Below are 20,719 nucleotides of genomic sequence, written 5' to 3' on the forward strand. Positions count from 1 at the left end.
GGCGGTGCAGCTGCGAGTGGTGCAACAGGAGCCTGGGCTTGGGGGGGAGGGCACAAGCGGGAATGGAGGGGGCAATGCTTCCAGGGGGTCCCAGTCCTTCTCTTTCTTGTTTTCCCTTTGTTCCTTTTTTGGGGTCTCTTGACAACTTAAAAATTCTTATCCCCTTAGGCTCTATGTTTCCCATCCAGCATGAAGCATACTTGCCTTCTTCTGTGTTAAAGGGTTCTTTAGAATTTAGAAATACTTGTAAAGCCTGACAGATCCAAACTTCAAAAGAGCCATATCTGGGCCAGAAAACACGGTCAGATCTTATTTTCTTCTCGGCCCAATCAGACATACAAAACGGTATCATTTTCACTTTGCTCTTTTTTCTTGTACTTGGTTTAGTATTCCAGTTAGCTAACATAACTCCCTGAGAGCTTTCCTGGGGTATCTCTGCTGGCACACCTCTATTCCTTTTTTTTAATTTCCTGATTCTTGCTTACTGGTTTTGTGTCCCATTTTCTCAGATTCTTATCTACGCTTCCCAGGCCTTTGTTTCCCACTTTTTTTTTTTTTTTAAAACAATCCGGACCCCACCCTCTCTTTCCCCTTTCCTCTCCTAGAATACAGAAGTTCCCTCCTCTTAGTGCAATATGCCTCCCTCCAGAAAATAAAGTTGTACTTCAGGGTTTAACATTTCTATCACATACATTTTCATTCATTCTCACTCACTCCTTTTTATTGTTCCAATATCTCTTTCTCAAGCACTATCAGTCACAACCACACAAGATTAAAGTACCTTTTAATTTCAAATTGTTAGCTAATATTCACCCCTGGGCCCAAAATTCCAGGTTTCTTGGATTAATCCTCAATTTAGCAGAATCAAGCCCAAATTTCTTGGATTTAATCCTCAATCCAGCAGTCTTAAAACCCAAATTTCCTGAATCCAACCCTCAACTTGGCAGAATTGGGCCCGAATTTCTTGGATTCAATCCTCAATTCAGCAGTCTTAAACCCCAAATTTCTTGGATTCAATCTTCAACTTGGCAGAATTAAGCCTGGATTTCTTGGATTCAATCCTCAATTTGGCCATCTTAAACCCCAAATTTCTTGGATTCAATCCTCAACCTGGCAAGTCTTTAGGGGCCCTCTTACTTTTTGTCTCGTTTCCTCATGGTTTGTACTAGGAAACTCTTGGCTCCCTTTCTTCAAGGGATCCAATCCCTCCCGTGAAACCTAGTCCCAGTTAAACCGGGGGTTCTTTCACTCCTTTTATCTTTCACTTCGCCTCTTTACTGACTGCTTCCCTTGTGGGAGAGCAGAAATGCAGCCTCAGAAGCATTTCTCACTTTGCACGCAGGTCTGGGGGTAACCAGCCCATGTCTCATATACACACTTTCATCCCCTGTATCCGCCCCCTCCCCAAGAAAAAGAGGAAAGAAAAAAATACCCACCTTTCTCTGAGTCTTCGTGCACAAGATTTTTACGTGCTTAACTACTGCAGTATCTTAGGGAGCCTTTCCTTTCTTTTTGCTTTATTATCTCCTCTCTTGTCCTCCGGGTGTATGACCTGCAAACCCCCAGACCCATGTCGGGAAACACAAAGCGAGGCTGCCAAAAGCGGGTGGGGGTGCCCCCCCCACTCTGGGTTCCTCGGGAGATCTCAGAGGCGAGGCCTTTTCCCCGTACAGGCCACCAATTGTGAAAAACGTGGTTCACTCTTTGTAAAATTTAAAAAAATTTAATTAAAGGGGACAATTAGGAGACAACAGCAAAAAGGATATTAGGGCTGGGTGCTTTGGCAGAGAGCCAAAGGAATCCCTATACATCCAAAAGATCGTCTTTAAAAGTACATCTCTTATTGCATATTCATCACAATCATGCATGATTCATAAATTCTTTGGAGTTTCTGTGTATCATCCCATCAGCCTTATCGTCCTCCTTGGCTCCATTATGTCTCTGCTCCTTCCATAAATTCTTCTCTCCAGTTTCTGGTTTTCTTCTTCTCTGATAAGGTACTTCAGGAATGTGAAGATTTTCTCTGCCTATCTTTTCTAAATTGACTACATAAACAATAGACATTCTATATCATGTATTACATTACAGAACCTAGGTAAAGTTTTTCTAACATTATATAATGTGCGAAAAGCCAACATCACAAGACATTCATAACAAAGCTCATGAGCTATTTATATTTTTTCATTCTTTCAAACATTTATTGATTTAAATCATTTAGTTCTCAGTCACAGTAGACACTGGGGAGCTTATGGTAAATCATACCAACTCTGGTACTTTAGATGGCTGTAAATGTACCACATCTGGTAGACTTGAGCTGGCTATAAATTCTTTTAGTGGTCCTATGCTTGGCAGGCTTTGGAAAAGGCTGCAGGTGTTGTGTTATGTTTGGAGCTGTGCCCGGAGTCAGAGAGCCCTTCAGGGTATATTTCTCATTTAACCCTAGTGTGGCAGAGCCCATTCTAGTGTTGGGGTCCTCTTGTGCCACCCTCTTAAAAAAATCCCTACATCAAAAAAATAGCATAGGTCGAGGTCAACATGAAACATGGCTTCAACTTCTCCCCATCAGAATATCATGTGGAGCAGTTGCAATGCACTGGCTTTCTAAAAGACTTAATTATGACTATGATTTACACCATAGTGCCTTCAGGAATGTAAAATAAATCTCAGCTCTGTGAGATGAGACCTTACCTTCAAATGCATAATTTTCCCACTTCCAAAGACAGAAGTGATGTCGCGATAGAGGGAAAACCCAGACGCTCAATATGAGTGATCAACAGGAATCCGTTTATTGATTGTACTAGAGCTTCTTATATAGTATCAATAATAGGCTTCATGCGTATTCGTAAAGGCGCATTCTAAGTGGTTCACGTCATCTAAGCTGATCTCTAAGCCCTCCTTTAGTTCCCCTTCTGTGGTCAGCAGTTCTCCTTTTTCTCTGGCCTTCTAACCACAGATGTCTATTGTTTTGCTGCCAAAACCTATCCTTGCTAACTCTGCAAATAAACCCATAGCTCAGCAATAAGACTCAATGGTGGTTCAGTTATTGAGCAAGATACATGTAATATTCTGCAACTTCAGTTGTTACACAAGATGTGTGGTGCAGTGTTCTGTGAGACCTTGCTCAGCTAACTGCAAGGGTCTATGTGCCCGTTCTCACGTAGCCAGCTTCTCAGATCAGTAAGCTGCAAAGAATCTAGATGTCCTTTCTCACGTAACCAATCCTTCACAAAGTGAGAACAGTTGCTTGGATAGATGAGCATATGAAGCTGCTGGCTTCAAATGAAGTGCACCAGGTGCATTAAGATAATCCTTTCCACCACCATTTTGGTTACAATATTTAACATTCAATGTCCTAAATCAAATAAAATTTTCTTGGTTTCAGACTGAGAGGCAATTATTTCACATACAGCTGGTTGTAATTTTTCTAGAGAGAACTTTTCTCTTAAAAGGTGACAAGTAGTGTTTTGTTGTTGGGGTTTAGGATTTTTCCTTTTGTTTCTTTCTCTCAGGGAATCTTCTCCCATTATGTTGCTAAGAGAAAATAATGACTGGTACTTAAGAAAGACAAAAGAAGTTGCCACAGCTCAGGGGAAGGATGCAGCTGGCTACTCTCTCTTTACCTGGAGGGTTTTCTCTTGGAAAGGCAGAGATACCATGATATGTGGGCTGGGTGAAAGGGCTGGGTGCAGAGCCTTGCTGTCTTGCTTGTTGGCATTGGAGGGGGAGAGAGGCTGGGGTTGCTGTGGGGAGAATTTGCCACTGCAGGGTTCCGTCTCCTGCTGCCTTCTCCTACAGAGAAAGAGCTCTGCTCGTAAGAGCGGCCATTGCACTGGGACCCCACCTCACCAAACAAAGGACCCTCACCATCCACTCAGGTACCTCAGGGGAAACCCTGGGACTCCGAGCCCCTCCCCCCTTCCAAGGGAGCCTCTCCCAGCTGTGTTTGGGAGCCGGGCTGCTGCCCAGCCTCGCCGTTCCTCTGCCACTGCCCTGGGTTTTTTCCTACACTGTAGCCATACACCCCCTGCCTGCCAGGACACTCCGCGGCTCCTGCCGCAGCTGCCGAGTTCCTGCTGCCTCTTGCTTGCTGCCCCGGGTGAGCCCACCCTGCCATTCCAGTCTCTGCTCTGAGGTTCCTGCTGCAGCCCATTTTTGCCATTCAGCCCGTCTGCCATTGCCACGTGAGGAAAACGCGACTGAACTTGTGCCACAGTGCCCCCTGCAGTCCTGAGGGGATCATCGCGCCTGCCCTGCCCAGCTGGGAGCCACCAGCGTCCCTGCCGGCTGTGAGCCGAACTGCACTGAAGGGAAAATAGCTTAAAGAGTGGCAAGAGACTTTTTATTGGATTTTCTGTTCTTGTTTGTTGTTGTTACCATTGTTGTTTGTTGGCCTTGTTATACATACTAGTAAAGAACTGTCATTCCTTTTCCCATATCTTTGCCTGAAAGCCCCTTAATTTCAAAGTTATTATAATTCAGAGGGAAGGGCGTCATATTCTCCATTCCAAGGGACTTTCCCGCCTTCCTTGGCAGACACCTGTCTTTCAAACCAAGACATTGGTTTACGAGTGTTCTTATAAATTATATTGAATTTTGATAAAATGTTTCTGTCCTTCATTAAAACACTTGAATATTTTCTAGCATTGAAAAAAAATATTTTAAAAGGTAATTTTTCTTTTCTTGCAAGACAAAGGTACTGTAAAATCCTATTCCTGCTTCTCCCTCCTGAATTCTGTGTAATTTATCCTGGAGAATCCCATTCAACTAATACAACTTCATTACTTTGTGGTTAGTAATTTTTCAGATAAATGTGAAAAATGTGATCTCCCAGTTGCTACATGAAAGTAAGTCTACATTGCTGCCAGAGGTGGCATTGCCCACACAGGGAGACATTCTCGCTACAAAAGTAATTTAGCTAGCTTGCAAAGTGGTAGCATCAAGGTGACAAATGCACAGGAGGATGACTCCTGTGAAACCACTGGTGATTTCAGGTATTTGATGGGAGCTTTTCAGTGCTCTTCCCTCCCCTGCTTGATTCAGGCAGGTGTTGAAACTATCTGAGAATGCATAGAGAAATGCAGCCATAAAGCAGGTGAGAAAAGTGATCTGCTCCCCTCCCCTCCATCCAAGGACACAGGGCAGGATGGGCAGGGCAGAGCCAGCTTAGATGAGTTTGTCAGTGAAGATGCACCTACTGGGTGGTATTGCCTGAGAATGCTGTGCTGCCTTCTAGACTGCCCTTTTCTCAAACCTGCAATAGAATGTTAGAAATATAATAGTCTCTTGCTGTTTGCTGATTGCAAAATATTTTGGGTGTTTGTTTTTTTTTTTTAACTAGGTTTTTACTAGTCCATCAGTCTCTGTGTATATTTAGTCCTTCCTAACACTGTGTTAGGAATAAAACAGTGTTAACCATATATATGTCATATAATATTAGTCATATAATGACTAATTGAAATTTGGGGGTCCAAAATGCATTTTCTGTGAAAAAGAAGAAATTTCTACAGCTGGTCTTGTGCAATATTACAGTATTAAATAAAGGCGTTGTCTTGGGTGACCTTATGATATGTATCCCGTATCGCTGCCTATGCCCAGAAATCAATTTTTGTGCCTTTCTATGCCTCTAAACTGAGCCTGAGAGGGGGAAGGAAAAAACTGAGCAAAACTTCATTAAAGCAGTTTGCAGCTTGTTCAAGGTCACAGATAGAGGTTTTTTTCCAGCTGCGGCAGGGGAGGGAGGAGGCACCCGGCTTGCGGCTTCCCGGTCAGCTTTTGGCCAGTGGTTCAGCTTCTTTTTCTCCAGAGAGAGACTGAGAGTTGAATTTTTTTTCCTTCCCTGGAATTTCAGATTTTCTCCCCTTTCCACTGGACTGCTACAATATTAGAAGAACACATCAGGAGGACTTTCCACCGGGCACAGAGGGCCTGGCCCTGGGCCAAGTCCCAGCTCCGAGGAGACCGAAGGGAGGACTCTAACACTTTCCCAGGTTTTTTCTCCACAGCGAGAGATTTTATTATTTAACATTATTTTCCTTTTCCTCTGTGTTTGTTAAATAAATAGTTTTATCTCCTTCACTTTCCTTCAAGGAAAATTTATTTTTTTCCCCGAACCTGGTGGGGGAGGGGTGGTTGTGCCTTCTCTCAGAGGATATATTTCTAAATTTGGCCAAACCGGGACAGGCGTAAAGATACTTCTGATCACATTCTCCTGTGACGGTTTTGGGTATTTCCACTAAAGATTCCCTTTGCCTTGGTCTCCATCCAAGCACACAGTGCAGCCAGCCCTGTGAGGGAAAGCCCATAGCTTCTCAGCTGTGATGAGCGGGAAAGACTCCACTACTAGAATAAGTAGTAAAGTAGGTATGTTTATTCCAGCGCTGGGATGCATGGGGGATAATTCCTCCAAAGTCATGCGTGCCGACAGCTGCATTCAGTTTGGTATTTATCGGGTTACAAGTTCCATATTCATTGAGTTTCCCAATACGCCTATACATATTCATTGCCTAGCCCCGCCTAGCCTTGCTTTGTGTTACAATGAGCCCAAAAGTCATTTACATCTGCGTTGCGCTTGCGCAGTGTTGTCTGGTGGTGTGGGCAGGGGTCTCTGAGATGAAATAAGAGTCTTCCTCAGATGAAGTAAAGGGTCTTCCTCATCCTGAACTTTTCACCTTCCTTCCCTGCGCATGCTCTTTATGCCCCTGAGCTAAGTCCAAACTTCGAGACTGGTTTGAGTTAGCTTTAGGTTAAAACCAGGATCTTTGGTCAAGATTCCTTCCCTTTATCAATAATCTCATATCGTCTCATCATGCTTTGGTGGGCACAATAAGTGTTGGGCAAGTGGTATGCATTACTTCTAACAAACCAATTCTTAGTAAATCATTTAATCTCTGCTTCCCCATCCCCCTGATTTAGTATCACTCTGCATCCATGCCTGCTCTTCATAGGTAAACAGCAAACAAGACTTGTGACTGTTACCGCCCCTTTGGAATTCAGAAAAGTTTGAACTCTAAATTTCAGGTGATAATCAAAGGGAGAAATCCATATCCTGGGAAGGGAGTAACCTGGCCTTTAGCCCAAGTGGGTCTGTCAATGAGGAGAGGATGAATAACATTCCTCAGTGCTTGGTGCTTACCTCTCTATGTGACTTTCCCCAGTTCATCATGGCTGTGATGGTGTCAACTCTTGTCCCTGCATACTGAGACCACACGTGTATAAATGACCATTGTCATGGATTGTGTCATAGCTCCTATCTCAGGGACTGTATTTCTCCACTACTGAGCCCTTCAAAAATGTTAAATTTTGTGGAACATCTGCTTATATAAAGGGAATGTTCCCATGCTGACTTTGTTCAGTAGTTGCAGCCTCTGAGTATGTCGGCTGGGGATGCTGTCACCCTAAGAAATTCTGTTCAGCAGCCAGATTGTATGCCATGAACCATTCCTTCAGGAAATCCATCTTAAACTCATTTTGGGCTAACACAGCCAGAGCCATATATTACAGCAAGGGGCAGCTAACCCTTTAGATCTGCTGTGTGATTGAAACACATTATTCATTTTCTCAATACCTGGACAGTTTTATCCAAGAAAACAACCATTGTGGGAAAAAAATCTTGGTCATAGGGCAATGTTAATGATCCAATGATCTTTGCCTGGACTTCAAACCAGAGCCAGCTGCCAGAGAGAAGCCCACAGAAAATTTACTATTGCAGGGTATGCTCAGATATTTTTAAAGCAAACAGATTTTGCCTTATGACATTAAATTATTAACAGTGTCAATACAAACCTGGGTATAGACTCTTTGTCAATACAGGTATTTTTTTCTTTATGATAAGACCATGCAATATATCTCGTCTACCTCCACGTGCTGTGAAGCTGACAACATTTCAGTATGAGCAAGCTCTTGGGGAAGGCAGACACAGTGCATAAGGGTCTATTCATTTGTTAAACACCTCAACATTAACTAAAGCCTTACTAGGGCTGGGGAGGGAGGTTGGGAGGAGTGAGAGTCAAAGGATGTTCCTCAGAGGATCCAGATTCCTTGCATAATCCAATATAACCGACATAATGAAAATGAAAGAGAAATGTCTCCTGGGATCAGAATACTGGTGGAAGTTCTCTGCAACCAAGAACAGGGAACAATAGTATTTTCCTTTCTCTTTCCAAATACTCTCTTTCAAACCATGTCCTAATCCTAATTCAGCAGAAGTATTTTTGGTTATTTGGTTGGGGTTTTTTTAACCAGTCCAGATTTTCTCTAGACTGAAAAACATCCTGTTTAGTGGGTACCATTTCAGGTTATAAGTGCAAGTGAGAAAATTGTCTGATGGACAGCAAAGTCCCCAGCACACAAGAAAGGCATGCAGTCCTCTGGGGTAGCACTGAATTACTGTAGGAGGACCCCTTGCCTTGCCTTGTGTTGCCATTCAGTTCAGAGCCTCCCAAACAGGAGATGGGGAAAAGAAGAATCAAATGTTTTTTATTTGAAAACACTTGTGAGTGTCATTCTTTCTTCATTGCCTTTCTCCGTCTTGCCTGCCTGAACATCAAGGAGGACATGTTCTTGGAGGGAGCAATCCTCTCTCCTTGTGGATTCACCACAGTATGAGATATAAAAAGCATCTCCTTTTCCTGCTTTCCTGCCATTAGTAACTTCTTAGCTATTAAACAACAACAGTTACTTCTGCCTCAGTTTAGTGGTAAGAAAGTTCAAGAGCCATATCTCTCTAACATCCTCATGATGTGGGTCTTTTAGTCTTGATATTAATGAAACAATCAGCTTAAAAATGGAAACACTGATTATATTCTTTTAAAAAGTAAGAATTAAGAATTATATGCCTAGTATTAGATTTGTCACATTGATCCTGCAGGCTGGAAAAAACCACCCCAACCATCTGCCCAACTGATAAAACAAAACTGATAAATCAGGTTTGTTCTATGCAATATGAAGAGAAATGGGGTTGTTACATTTTGGGGTGAAATAGTATGGTATACTCAAAAAAAAACCTATCTAGAAAAAAAAATAGAAGCAATTTTTGGATTGAATACTCACATGAATAATGCTTTTCCCATGCAGGGAAAAAATGATTTTGTGTTTACGTCTGACATTGTAGGAGCACTGATCCATTCATTCATTTCAGCAGGACTCTTCACAAAGGTTTGCCTGCAGGAGGAATACTGATTGTTAGCATTCCTGAAAGTGCCTCCATGCTTTGTTGCCAGGAAACAATAATGAAAGTATAGGGATGCCAGTTTGATGACAGGGATATAGGGCAGTGGCATTAATCACATGCTTTGCAGGCATGAGACCTCTATCATTTGCAAACATGAACGCCAGCACAGCCTGTCAGTTATTTCTGAACATTGTTTGGCTAATGGTTTTTTAGAAATGTGGAATACTAGAAGAGCTCAACCCAACAACAGCATCATATTAGAGCTCTGAAAGCCCTCCTCTACCCTGTAGAGTATGGCTTTATGGTATATTATACTCATCCATAAAATATTTGTGCTCTTTTTTTTCTAGGTAAGAAGAGTACAACTGAGGTGACTTGCATCTGCAAGGATCAGGGTCCATCAAGTGTTGTCATTAATTATTAAGCCAAGGGATGCTCATATTTTCACTGAAAGAGGCAAAGAAATTAAGAGGAGGCTTTTCTAGATAATCTTGCCTGTTAGCAGAATTAAGACAAACTTTTGGTAAATCCCAAGGGTGGGGATGCAGTGCTCAGGATTTTTTTTTATTTCTTGTGTGCAGAACCTTCTAATGTTTGCTCAATGGGAAAGACACAAGTTTGATATTTATGCATTCATAAAAGGATAGAATTTTTAATGGTTTGTCCCATGACGCAGGCCACTGTGTCTGGGAGAGGACCAGTGCTGCACCTCCCCAAGTGTCCACTGCAGATCTGAAGACCTCTGAAGTCCCAATCTGTGGTTGGCGACCCTCAGGAGGGGCTGTAGAGCCACCACGCAAACACCCACAGACCCAGGAGTGATGACAGGCCCAAATGCAAGTGGCTATATCCAAAGCATGTACACTGAAGATGAAGAGACAGAGAGGGGTCTTTTGTATGGGTTCTGAAGGGTTTATCCCAGCAGAGGGTGCAGGGACAAAAGATATTGACAAGGGAGGGTTCAGGGGTTTTATAGGGGTGCAATTAACCCATCAGGCTTGAGCAAAGGGGAGGGGAGAATACACAGACCAACCAGAGACAAGGGGGGAGGGAGCAGGGAGGGAGGACCAATGGGATATTGAACAACAGGGAACTTTATAGGACCTGTATGTATTCAACAGGGTAATACATATTCAGAGAGTCATACCTAAAACGGGGTGGGGGATGAACCAGTTGTAACTAAGTAGTTAACACAAGGGTCTGTGGGTGCTCACCGTAACCACCAGGGGAGATACCAAACCTCTGTGCTGGCCCACCATGAGTTTAATGCTGAGGTTTGACCCTGTGGCTCACCAACAACTCAGGCAGCAGCAGCCACTGCTGCAACAGTCCCATCCTGGGTACTTTATGTTGTCCTGCTGACTTTCAGGGGATTAGACCCTAGTAAGGGTAATGAAACCTTGAAAAGTCTTATGATTCTGCTTCCTTGATTTTTACCACTCCTTCAGAATAATTTGTACAAATGTGTGTATCAGGAATATAGTGAAATATAGCAAAGACCTCAGAGAAATTAAGATTTTTCTTCTTTTAAAAGCAACAGCTATTTTTCACTCTGACTTATCACTTGTAATTTGGCTGAAATTTCCAAGGCATGGAAAAGCCATATGAAGTATCTCAGTACGCTGGAGCTCTGCTGGACTTGCATACAGGAGACTTCTTGCAAGTCAGGGGGCTGAGTATAATGAAAGTACAGACCTGCTTTTACCCCTTCTGTTCTTTAATTTTCAAGAAAAGCAATCCTTGTATATATGGCTGTTGGGGTTTTGGGAGTTCCCCTTCTGGGTTTTTTTTCCCTCTTGAGGAATTTTCCCCATATATGTTGCCGGGGCGACAAATTGCTGGGTATTTGGGGAGGACAAAGGACCTAGCCACTGAGGGTGTGGTCCAACACACTACTCTCTTTCACCTGGGTGTGTGGGCGGTTGGTGCTCAGCGTTCAGACGGGGAGAGAGGCTGCTGCCATCTCATCAGCACTGCAGGCATTCTGGTCTCAGCTGCTTTCTTTCTACCTGAGAAACCTCGGGATTCCCAAACTCACCTTTCCTTGCCCCCACCGCTGCTTTTGAGCCTTCGCTACTCTGTAGCCCCCGCACTTCCTGCCTGCCGAGACCTCCCAGGGTTTCCACCGCAGCTCCAGAGTTCGATCCGCCTAGTCTGCCACCTGGGATTTGTGCTCATCCCTGCTGTTCCAACCTGCTGTTCCTGAGGGTCAGGCCGGACACCGGGATCAGCTGCCCAGGGGTTTGTGAAGCCTTTGTTCCATCCCTCCCCGGGATCCCCAGCCACCAGTGCCGCGTGCTCCCCAAGCTTGCTCCGGAGCACCCTCTGCAGCCACGGGGAAACCATCGCACCTGCCCTGCTCACTGGGAGCCGCCAGCACCTCTGCCGGCTGCAACCAGAACTGCACCCAAGGGTAAAGGGCAAGACAGCCGAGAAGGCTGGCACTGGGTTTGTGATTGTTTGCTGTTACTGCCATAGTTATTATTGTTTGTTTGCCTTGTTATACACATATATATATAATAATAAAGAACTGTTATTCCTATTCCTCATACTTTTGCCTGAAAGCCCCTTAATTATGAAATTATAATAATTCGGAGGGAGGGGGGTTGCATTTTCTTTTTATTTCAAGGGAGACTCCTGCCTTCCTTAGCAGACACCTGTCTTTCAAACCAAGACCGGCTCTTCTAAAATGACCCCATATGCTTATTTTCATAAGCAAGTGTCAGGAAAATGGCTTTCCAGACTGCCTAATTCTTCCATTCCAGTCAAGAGGAATCTGTAGATCTTTTGAAGATGTGTGGGCTGCCTTTCAAGTACCTCCTAAAATAGTTTTCTTATGGCTATTACCATATTTAGCAGCTCAGTCTTCTACTGTCCTTTTCCCTAGGGATTACAGATAAAGCCTTTTAAGACAGTTGACCCATACTCCAGTCTTTTTCTTCTGATCCTAATGTTAGCAATAAATACAACAAGATTTCATGTAGTAGTGTATTTGGACATAAATGTACTCTATACTAACTCTGAATAATCTCTTTATTTCTCTTCAAATTTGCCTTATCCAAATCCTCTAAGTGTTTTCTCAGGGAACTTTATTCCAAGAATTTTGTCTGCTTTTCCCTGTAGATATTGATCAAATTGCACTGAAGTCAGTAGATTTTTCAGTGATTTTCAGTGTTTTACCTTTGGCTTTGCATCAATTTGTATTTTCCCAAGTTTCTTCTTATTTTATTCTGAGCTTAGCTATATCACTCACCTTCATTTCCATTGAAAAAAAGGGAATAAAAAAGTGAAAAGAGGGAAAAAATACCAGGGAACAAACTGGGTGTAAAATACATGCAGAGATACTTTTTGTGCCCATGATCTTCCAGTGTCCAGCCTCAAACATTCATTACTTTCAGTGTGTACCCTAAACCCACAGTGCAAATAACTCACTAATTCCTACCCTGAAGCTCTCTAGGCAAATGGAAAGGAAATTTCTGCCATGAGAAGGAAAAGAGGCAACAATGGAAATACAGAAGAAAAGTTAATTATTATTCTTTTCTCATATGCTATCAATCAAGCCTTCTTTGGCCTCCAGGAAAGCTTCTGTTCATGCCAGTCATGTCCTTGCTCTGCAGCCTGATGTCTTCCAAGGTTGATACCTGAAGAACATTTTCCTGCCTTAAATCTAGATACCCTGACAGCAAACATAGCTGAGTTCCTGAGTTTAACATGCCTGTCTGGTGCCCTTCACAGCCTTTATCTCTTGCTGGGGATGTTGGCATTACTGTCTGTTTTGCTTCTCCAGATGCAAAATGAAGAAATTGTTCTCAGTGCTAAATTCTGTAGTCCTCCAGCACTGTGACTTGTTGAGGGATACAAGATGGCAATGTGTAGTTGCTCAGTCTCATATCTTGCTGGAAAATCTGTAAGAGATTTCTCTGGAAGAGACTTTGCAGCCTCAAACTTTCTCTGTCTTTAATGCCAATAAAAGTGATAAAAGGGGTGCTTGAATGAGGAGTAAGGGGAATGCACTGCCTGTGTTTTAAAAAGCGAGGAGTAAATGGCAGTGCTGTATGTATACAAGGCATTTCGTTGGCCTCATGGATAAAACTGCACTGGCATACTCAAGAACTTGTCTCTGACATAGCCTCGAAATATACAGCTATTCTTGATCTCAAGTAGTGACATATTGATGTGTTGTGTAAATCCCCGGGTGCTGCCAAGAGAACATCTCTAAACATGGTGCTGCAGTAAATAATTAAACATTATAATTATATAATAATTAAAAATTATTAGATCTTTCTGCAGCTTGCTTGCTTGCTTATCAGGCCGTGTAATGTTTTCTTTTGGACATAACAGACTGCCTTGGTGTTAACTGAATGATGCACCAGAAAACAGCAAAAGAGAGAGCTCAGAGACTGCCACTGTCCATGAATTGTAAATAATAAGAACTTGATAAGAAAAAATTATTAGAAGATCTTGCTATTATATTTAATAACAAAATAACATACTGCTGTGTTCTTGGATGGTTGGATGTTCTTGGATGGGAAAACGAATGAGCTGAACAATAGACAATCTAATTTATCTTTCCAACTGTGATAATTAAATGTCAAATACAACCACTTATTCTTCATTTCCACTTCTCTGTAGCATACGTTTCCTTATCAGGCTCCTTAAGTGAAAGTGAAGCAGGAGAGGGGACAAAAACAACCTCATTTTAAGAAGCCAGCAACAGATTTAAAATGCTAGAGTGTACTCTGTGAAACTCAAAGAGCGTTCTTTGTAATGAGAAAAATTTCTGTATAGGGCAAACTTCTGTTGTGCAAAGCCATCTCCCATGAATATTTTGAAATAGAAATGTAGTGGCTGTGTTTTCACAGTTAGAGTTCAAGGTGACAGTCATGTGTTGAAGGAGTAAGTTGTCTCCTACAGAATATATGTCTAAATGTGAGCAGTACATTTGCTTCCCTGTTATATATCTTATTTACTTATTTCCACATGAAATATATTTAAAATGCTTTGAAACTGAACAGAAGTGGGAAACACAGCAAAAGGAGGATTGGTTCAGGCTGGTAACTTTGTAGTTCAGTTCTAACTAAGCTTTGGCTGAAGCTGCTCTTGTTCAGTTCTGGTTTAAGCCCAACAAGCTTAGAAATGATGATGTACACTCAGTGGTTTGAGTCTTTGCTTGGTTAATTCCCCTGATCCAACTCAAAGGTTATTTACAAACTTTTCTTTCTCATGGCCCAGCAGACCACAGAAAACTTTAGTGTGGATGTTGATGTTTCTCTATCCTGCTACAGCTGCACCTCAGCAGCTTCTGGGTCCTTCCACAAGGGCAAGGAGTTGTGTCTGCTGTGTCTGCTTCCCCACCCTAACATTAAACCAGTATGGCTGTAAGACCTTTGCACCCTCCATCGTAGCTCAAAGGACAGTCTGTGTAAGGGGGTACCAGTGAGGACACCCTTCAACACAGCTAGCCATCTCCCTATACCTCTGGCCAGGAATTTGGAGGATCCCTGAGCAAGTGCTATCTTCACTGGAAACAGGCCACTGTCTCCTATACCAGCCTCTCATGGTGCAGTATCTGAATGTTTGTGATGGGCTCTGCAGGAAGGGATGGACCTGAAAAGCCAGGCAGCATTCCCTGATCATGACATTCAGCTGCTGGATGAGCTGTGAATGGTCTCCCTGGCAAGCACAGGTGGAACGGTCACATCCTGGATTATATTATCGCCATTATAATTGTGAATGTCAAGAAGAGGGCTGGATGCAGATGACAAAGAGGAGAGGGAAACAGACCTGCTACCACTCTAGTTTAAGCTAATTTCCCCAACTGTGGCAAGCAGAGCACTGGCACACAGCCTGACACAGCAGTGGTTGCTGCTGCTGCTGCTGGTGCCAAAGGCACTAAAGTCCTGCCTTGTCTTCTGCAATTGCTGCTGCTGCTCTCCCTGAGCCGCTCCCAAGGATGGTGTTTGGCAGTGCCAGCTTCAAGTGACCCTCCTGAGCTGCCCCAGACTCCTCACTCCTTCCCACATCCTCTGGCAACACCCTGGCAGGTGGATTGGCTTGATGTCAATGGCATTTCATTAAAAAGAAAAAGACAAGTGCAGGAAAGAGCAAAGTGGGAAATACCAAACCCCAGCACTGGTGGCAGCTCATTAAAAACACATAGCTCCCAACAAGAATTTCAAGCGGATGGCTCGATGCTTATTTACTTGAAATTGCATGCTGAGAGCTGCTGGAAATGAGATAATTCTTCTTGTTTAATATGAATTTGCATAGTACTTGGTTAAATTTGTAATACAGGGATATCCTTTATTTTTCATCCATCAGGGGGTTTCATTTGGGCCTTCAATTGGGAAGCTGTAGTGAAGCCCTGGCTTCACTAGGCCTAGCAGAGGGGCATTCATCCACTTGAGAAATTATCCATGGCAAGTTCCTCCGTTGGAATATAAGTGTGAATTCAAAAATGTACAAATGTGATTTGTGCAAAGTGGGTACAAATACAGACCAAAATTTGGCTTGAGAATGAACTCAGGAAAGCAGACTGTGCATGGACTAGAAGGACTGTGTATGTGTGCTGCTGGAAATCAGCAATACTGTCTATTACTCATAATTTTGACAGATTGGAAAATCAGAATAGCCCAAGAAGGAGGAGGATTCCTCTGTCTGAGATAGAAGAGTCCACAATCTGTTTCAGCAGACAGCAGAAATGACACCTGAGTCTTCCTGGCACCTCAGGCATGAAAAGCCCTGCAGCATCAGGAGGATGCTGAGCAAGTGTTTTTTCTTCAAAGGACTCCCAGGAGTGGAGAGATGAATAACTTTCCTGATGAATTGATCCATGACAAGATAATACCTTCCCATGGAGGACTCTCTTCATCTTTCTAGCAGTGAGCACTGACCTTTCTTCATCAAATTAGCAAATGCTAATTTGCTAATCTGCAAACTGATCTGGGGCTGATGACAAGCTCCAGCCCAGTGGTGAGTCCTGCGGCATGGGGAGATGCCCATCCTTCTGTCCTCTCCCTGGTCTGCCAGGTGGAAGAGTATCTCAGCAAGCTCAGGTAGAGGTCCTGGGAAATGTCTCCTTAGAAATATATTTCAAGCTGTGATAGGACAAGAGTATTATAGCAGGTAAGAGGTAAGCGTTGGGCAAGTCATTAATTCCTGCCATTCCAGGCTATTTGCATATGAATGCAAGGAAAGGCAAGTGGTCATTGTCAAGGGGACCATGCATCAGAAAGGCCTGAATGAAAGACTTAGCATCACTCATTATTGGTAAGGTCCAGCTTGTCATCCATCTTGTGTGCCTGGGACCTGTTTTGCAATCTCAGGAAAGGATGGTAAGTGCCTAAAGGTGTTTCTGGATGAGCAGGTCCATTGCAAGGGCTCAATTAGGAGCCAGAAGGAAAGGCAGGAGATGGTGGTCAAGAGTAAGTCCAGTGGAGTACTTCTTGTCTTGTGAGCAGGCTGGAGATTTTTAGCAGCTCCAGAGATCCCACCTTTGAGTCTGAAGATAATTTCTACTGCAGGTGGAACTCCTAGTGAAGGGTAGCAGAGAGGTTTTTTTGACAATGCAAGGAAACCCCTTGGAAATGCTTCATTAATTCTATCTGAACCACGTGTTTATTAAAGACATACCAAAGGAGCAGAGGAGTATTTGGGAATGCGTGTGCCTTGGGTTTGGTTAGGATTCAGGTTTGTAAATTCTGCCAGGTGTTTCAGAGTGTAAAATATTTAGTATTCAGAAACTGGCAGCTGTATTTTTCACCAGGTTTTTAAGGAAAAGAGGTTGAGGCCCTTGGTGTGGGTACATATCTTTATATTGTTTGTTTGGGGGGGTTGTCTACAAACTTTGATCTTGTCTTGGGGTGATTTTATGATGATACTCTATTCCCTAACCCTCTGCTCTATACCCAGAAATAGTTGCTGTAGCTTTAAGGTGGGTCTGGGGGTGGAGATTGAGCCTTGAGACTCTGTCACGGGTTGTTTTGAAAGCCTCACTCCTGGGCATGCTGGTATTGCCTTTTCCTGGTCTTAAAATTACGACCCAGACATGGTTAAGGGAAAAAGGGGGTTTTACTTTGGTATTTATTTAAGGATCCTTAAAGGTACATCACTTTGCCAAGGTGGAATGCGCCGAAATGCACACGCACACACGATAGATCACATATACCATTTATAGACCTTGCAAATTAGCATATCTATCAAAGATTCCCCAATAAGAAGCTGTCCTAGCTTACAATGTAAGATGTGCCCACAAGCATGTATTCTATCACCATCTTCATGAGCTGTTAAAACCAGGTGGGGCAGTGCTCCCTACCGCCTCCCTCAAGACAATGTCCTGTTAATGGCCCATCCCTCCCGCCTCCCTCAAGACAATGTCCTGTTAATGGCCCATCAGTGCCTTATCTCATGATTCATCATTCCATTGTGAGATGCTCCGCCCAGAGGGAGAAAACAAGCATCCCATCCTGAATGTAAGCTGGGATTTTTGAAGACCACAGGCAGCCTTTTCCACTGGATTTCCAGAGGACAAGATCTACATACCTACCACTGGACCTTCTGAGGAAGACCAGATCTTTCTACACAGGATCACTGCTTCAACAGAACCACATCCATTCACTTCAGGAGGACAGCAGCCACCACCTTATTGGACTGCTAATGCTACGCTGACTAACAGGGTCAGGTCGTATCTGACTCTATCAGTTTAAATCAGATTTGTTCTTTTTTTCCCCTATTCTATAGGAATAGAACTGTTATTTCCATTTCCCATATCTTTGCCTGAAAACCCCTTGATTTCAAAATTATAATTTCAGAGGGAAGGGGGGTTGCATCTGGCATTCCAAGGGAGGCTCTTGCCTTCCTTAGCAGACACCTGTCTTTCAAACCAAGACAGAAGCTTAAATGAATAGAATGATATCTCCCCATCCTGAGGAATTCCCCCCTGGGTGGGCCTATCTTAGTTTATAGGATATGTTCTAGAAAGGATCTTGGTTTCTCAGGATAGTGTAGGGCTTTCTGGCCTCCAGCTGCGAGGCCTCCAAGACGTTTGGTCTCCTGGCTTAACGGAATATTAGGACTATGCTAAATTATCGGGCTTAAGGAGTTACAAGTATGCATGCTAAAATCACTGAGAATACATAAAAGCTATATAAAAGGGTATATAAAAGGAAAGGCAAAAAATCATGGCATCACTGGGTGCTGTGGGAACCAGTGTTACTTTGTTGCTCAGCTAGCTTGGTGTTTTGTTAGCTCAGGCAATATTATAAATGGTATTGTGATGTTGGCTTTTTGCATGTTACATAATTGTTATGAATGTATTGTGATGTTGGTTTTTTTATGTTCCTTAATGTTAGAAAAGCTTTGCCTAGGTTCTGTAATGTAATGCTGTAGAATGTCTGTAGTTTGTGTAGTCAGTTTGGGAAGGATGGGGGGGGGGTCTTCACATTCCTGGAAAATCTTATCAGAAGAAAAGAACCCGAAACCAGACGGAATGGGGCCAAGGAGGAAGATAAGGCTGATGGGATGATACTCAGTAACTCCAAAGAATTAATGAATTATGCATGATGGTGATGAATACGAAATAAGCAATGTACTTTTAAAGACTATCTTTTGGATGTAAAGGTGTGCTTTTGGATCTCTGCCAAAGCACCCGGCCGGCCGTAACACCCTTTTTGCTGTTGTCTCCTAATTGTCCCTTTTATTAAACTTTCCTTAAAATTTTACTAAGAGCGAACCTTGTTTTTCACAATTTTGGTGGCCCGTATGGAGAAAAGGCCTCATCTCTGAGATCTCCCAGGGAGCCCAGAGTGGGGGGGTGCCCCCGCCTGCTTTTGGTGGCCTCACTTTGTGTTTCCCGGCGTGGTCGGGGGGGTTTGCAGGTCAAACACCCAGAGGACAAGAGAGGAGACAAAGCAAAAAAGGAAGGAAAGAAAAGGCTCCCTAAGATACCATGGTAACTAAACACATAAAATCTTGTGCACGAAGACTCCGAGAAAGGTGAGTATTTTTTCTTTCCTCCTTTTGGGGGGGATACGGGGGATGAAAGTTGTGCATCTGTTTATCACAGACCTGCGAAGCGAGTGTGGAGTCTCTGAGGCTGCAGTTCTGCTCTCCCGCGAGGGAAGCAGTCAGTAAAGAGACGAAGCGAAAGATAAAAGGAGTGAGAGAACCCCCAGTCTAACTGGGACAGGGTTCCACGGGAGGGACTGGACTCTTGAAGGAGGGGAGTCAAGAGTTTCCTAGTATCGGATCTGAGAAATTTAGCGTTTAAAACTGCCGGATTGAGAGTTCAGAACTCAAGAAATTGGGCTTAACTCTGCTAAATTGGCCAGGTTGAGGATTACTTCCAAGAAATTTAGGTTTTAAGACTGCCGGATTGAGGGTTCAGAATTCGAGACATCCGGGCTTAACTCTGCTAAATTGAGGGATAGTTCAAAAATATTTGGGTTTTGAGACTGCTGGATTGAGAGTTTAAAAAATTCAAGAAATCCAGGATTAATTCTGCCAAATTGAGGACAAATCCGAGATATTTCGGTTTTGAGGCTGCTGGATTGAGGGTTAAAACTTCAAGAAATCCAAGCTTAATTCTGCCAAATTGAGGATTACTCCAAGAAACCTGGAATTTTGGGCCCAGGGGTGAATATTGGCCAACAACTTGAAATTAAAAGGTACCCAAGTCTTGTGTGGTTGTGACTGGTAGCGCTTGAGAAGGAGATATTGGAACAATAAAAAGGAGTGAGTGAGAAAGAATGAAAATGTATGTGATAGAAATGTTAAACCTTGAAATATAACTTTATTTTCTGGAGGGAGGCATATTTTATTAAGATGAGGGAACTTTTGTATTATAGGAGAAGAAAGGGGAAAGAGGTGATGCAGTTTGAATACTTGTGTGTTTTGCTGGTTTTTATTAAAAAAGTGGGAAACAAAGGCCTGGGAAGGATAAATAAGATTCTGAGAAAATGGAACATAAAACTAGTAAGAAGAGTCCAGCGGAGATAACCCAGGAAAGCCCTCTGGGAGTTATGTTAGCTAACTGGAATAAAAACCCAAGTACAAAGGAAAAGAGCAAAGTCAAAATGATACAGTTCTGTATGTTTGGTTGGGCCGAGAAGGAAAAAAGATCCAACCATGTATTCTGGCCCAGACATGGCTCTTGAAGTCTGGATCTGTCAGGCTTTACAAGTATTTATAAATTCAAAAGAACCCTTTAACACAGAAGGCAAGTATACTTCATGCTAGGTGAGAAACATAGAGCCTAAGGGGATAAGAATTTTTAAGTTGTCAGAGACCCAAGGAAAGGAGAAAAGGGAAAACAAGAAAGAGAAGGGTTGGGTTCCGCTGGAAGCATTGCCCCCTCCATTCCCACCTGCTCCCCCCAAACCCAGGCTCCTGTGGAGCCACTCGCAGCTGCACCACTGATCCTGGAGCCCGAGGTCCCACCTGTCCTGGCTCTCATGGCACCACCCACGGCTCCACCGCTTGTCCCAGCAGCGGCACCTCCGCCGGTAGCCCTGGGGTTCCTGCCGCCCCCACCCGTCCCTGCGGGGCCTGGGG

General features: G+C 43.4%; 2 long non-coding RNA genes across 3 annotated transcripts in view; one reads left to right on the forward strand and one right to left on the reverse strand.

Moving 5' to 3' along the window:
- The window catches only part of LOC108449379, a 7,757-nt gene extending 6,119 nt beyond the window's left edge, over positions 1 to 1,638 (reverse strand). For both annotated transcript variants that reach the window (XR_001865559.1, XR_001865558.1), the window contains exon 1: positions 1,437 to 1,638. This is a non-coding gene — a long non-coding RNA (uncharacterized LOC108449379). The remainder of the gene's footprint in view (positions 1 to 1,436) is intronic.
- A 405-nt stretch (positions 1,639 to 2,043) lies between these two features.
- LOC108449380 lies at positions 2,044 to 5,562 on the forward strand. Its single transcript, XR_001865560.1, has 2 exons — positions 2,044 to 3,875; positions 4,014 to 5,562. It is a non-coding gene; the product is annotated as an uncharacterized LOC108449380 (long non-coding RNA).
- The last annotated feature ends 15,157 nt before the right edge of the window (positions 5,563 to 20,719 follow it).

Source organism: Corvus brachyrhynchos, unplaced genomic scaffold (genome assembly GCF_000691975.1).
Source record: "Corvus brachyrhynchos isolate BGI_N302 unplaced genomic scaffold, ASM69197v1 scaffold69, whole genome shotgun sequence".
Classification (NCBI taxonomy): domain Eukaryota; kingdom Metazoa; phylum Chordata; class Aves; order Passeriformes; family Corvidae; genus Corvus; species Corvus brachyrhynchos.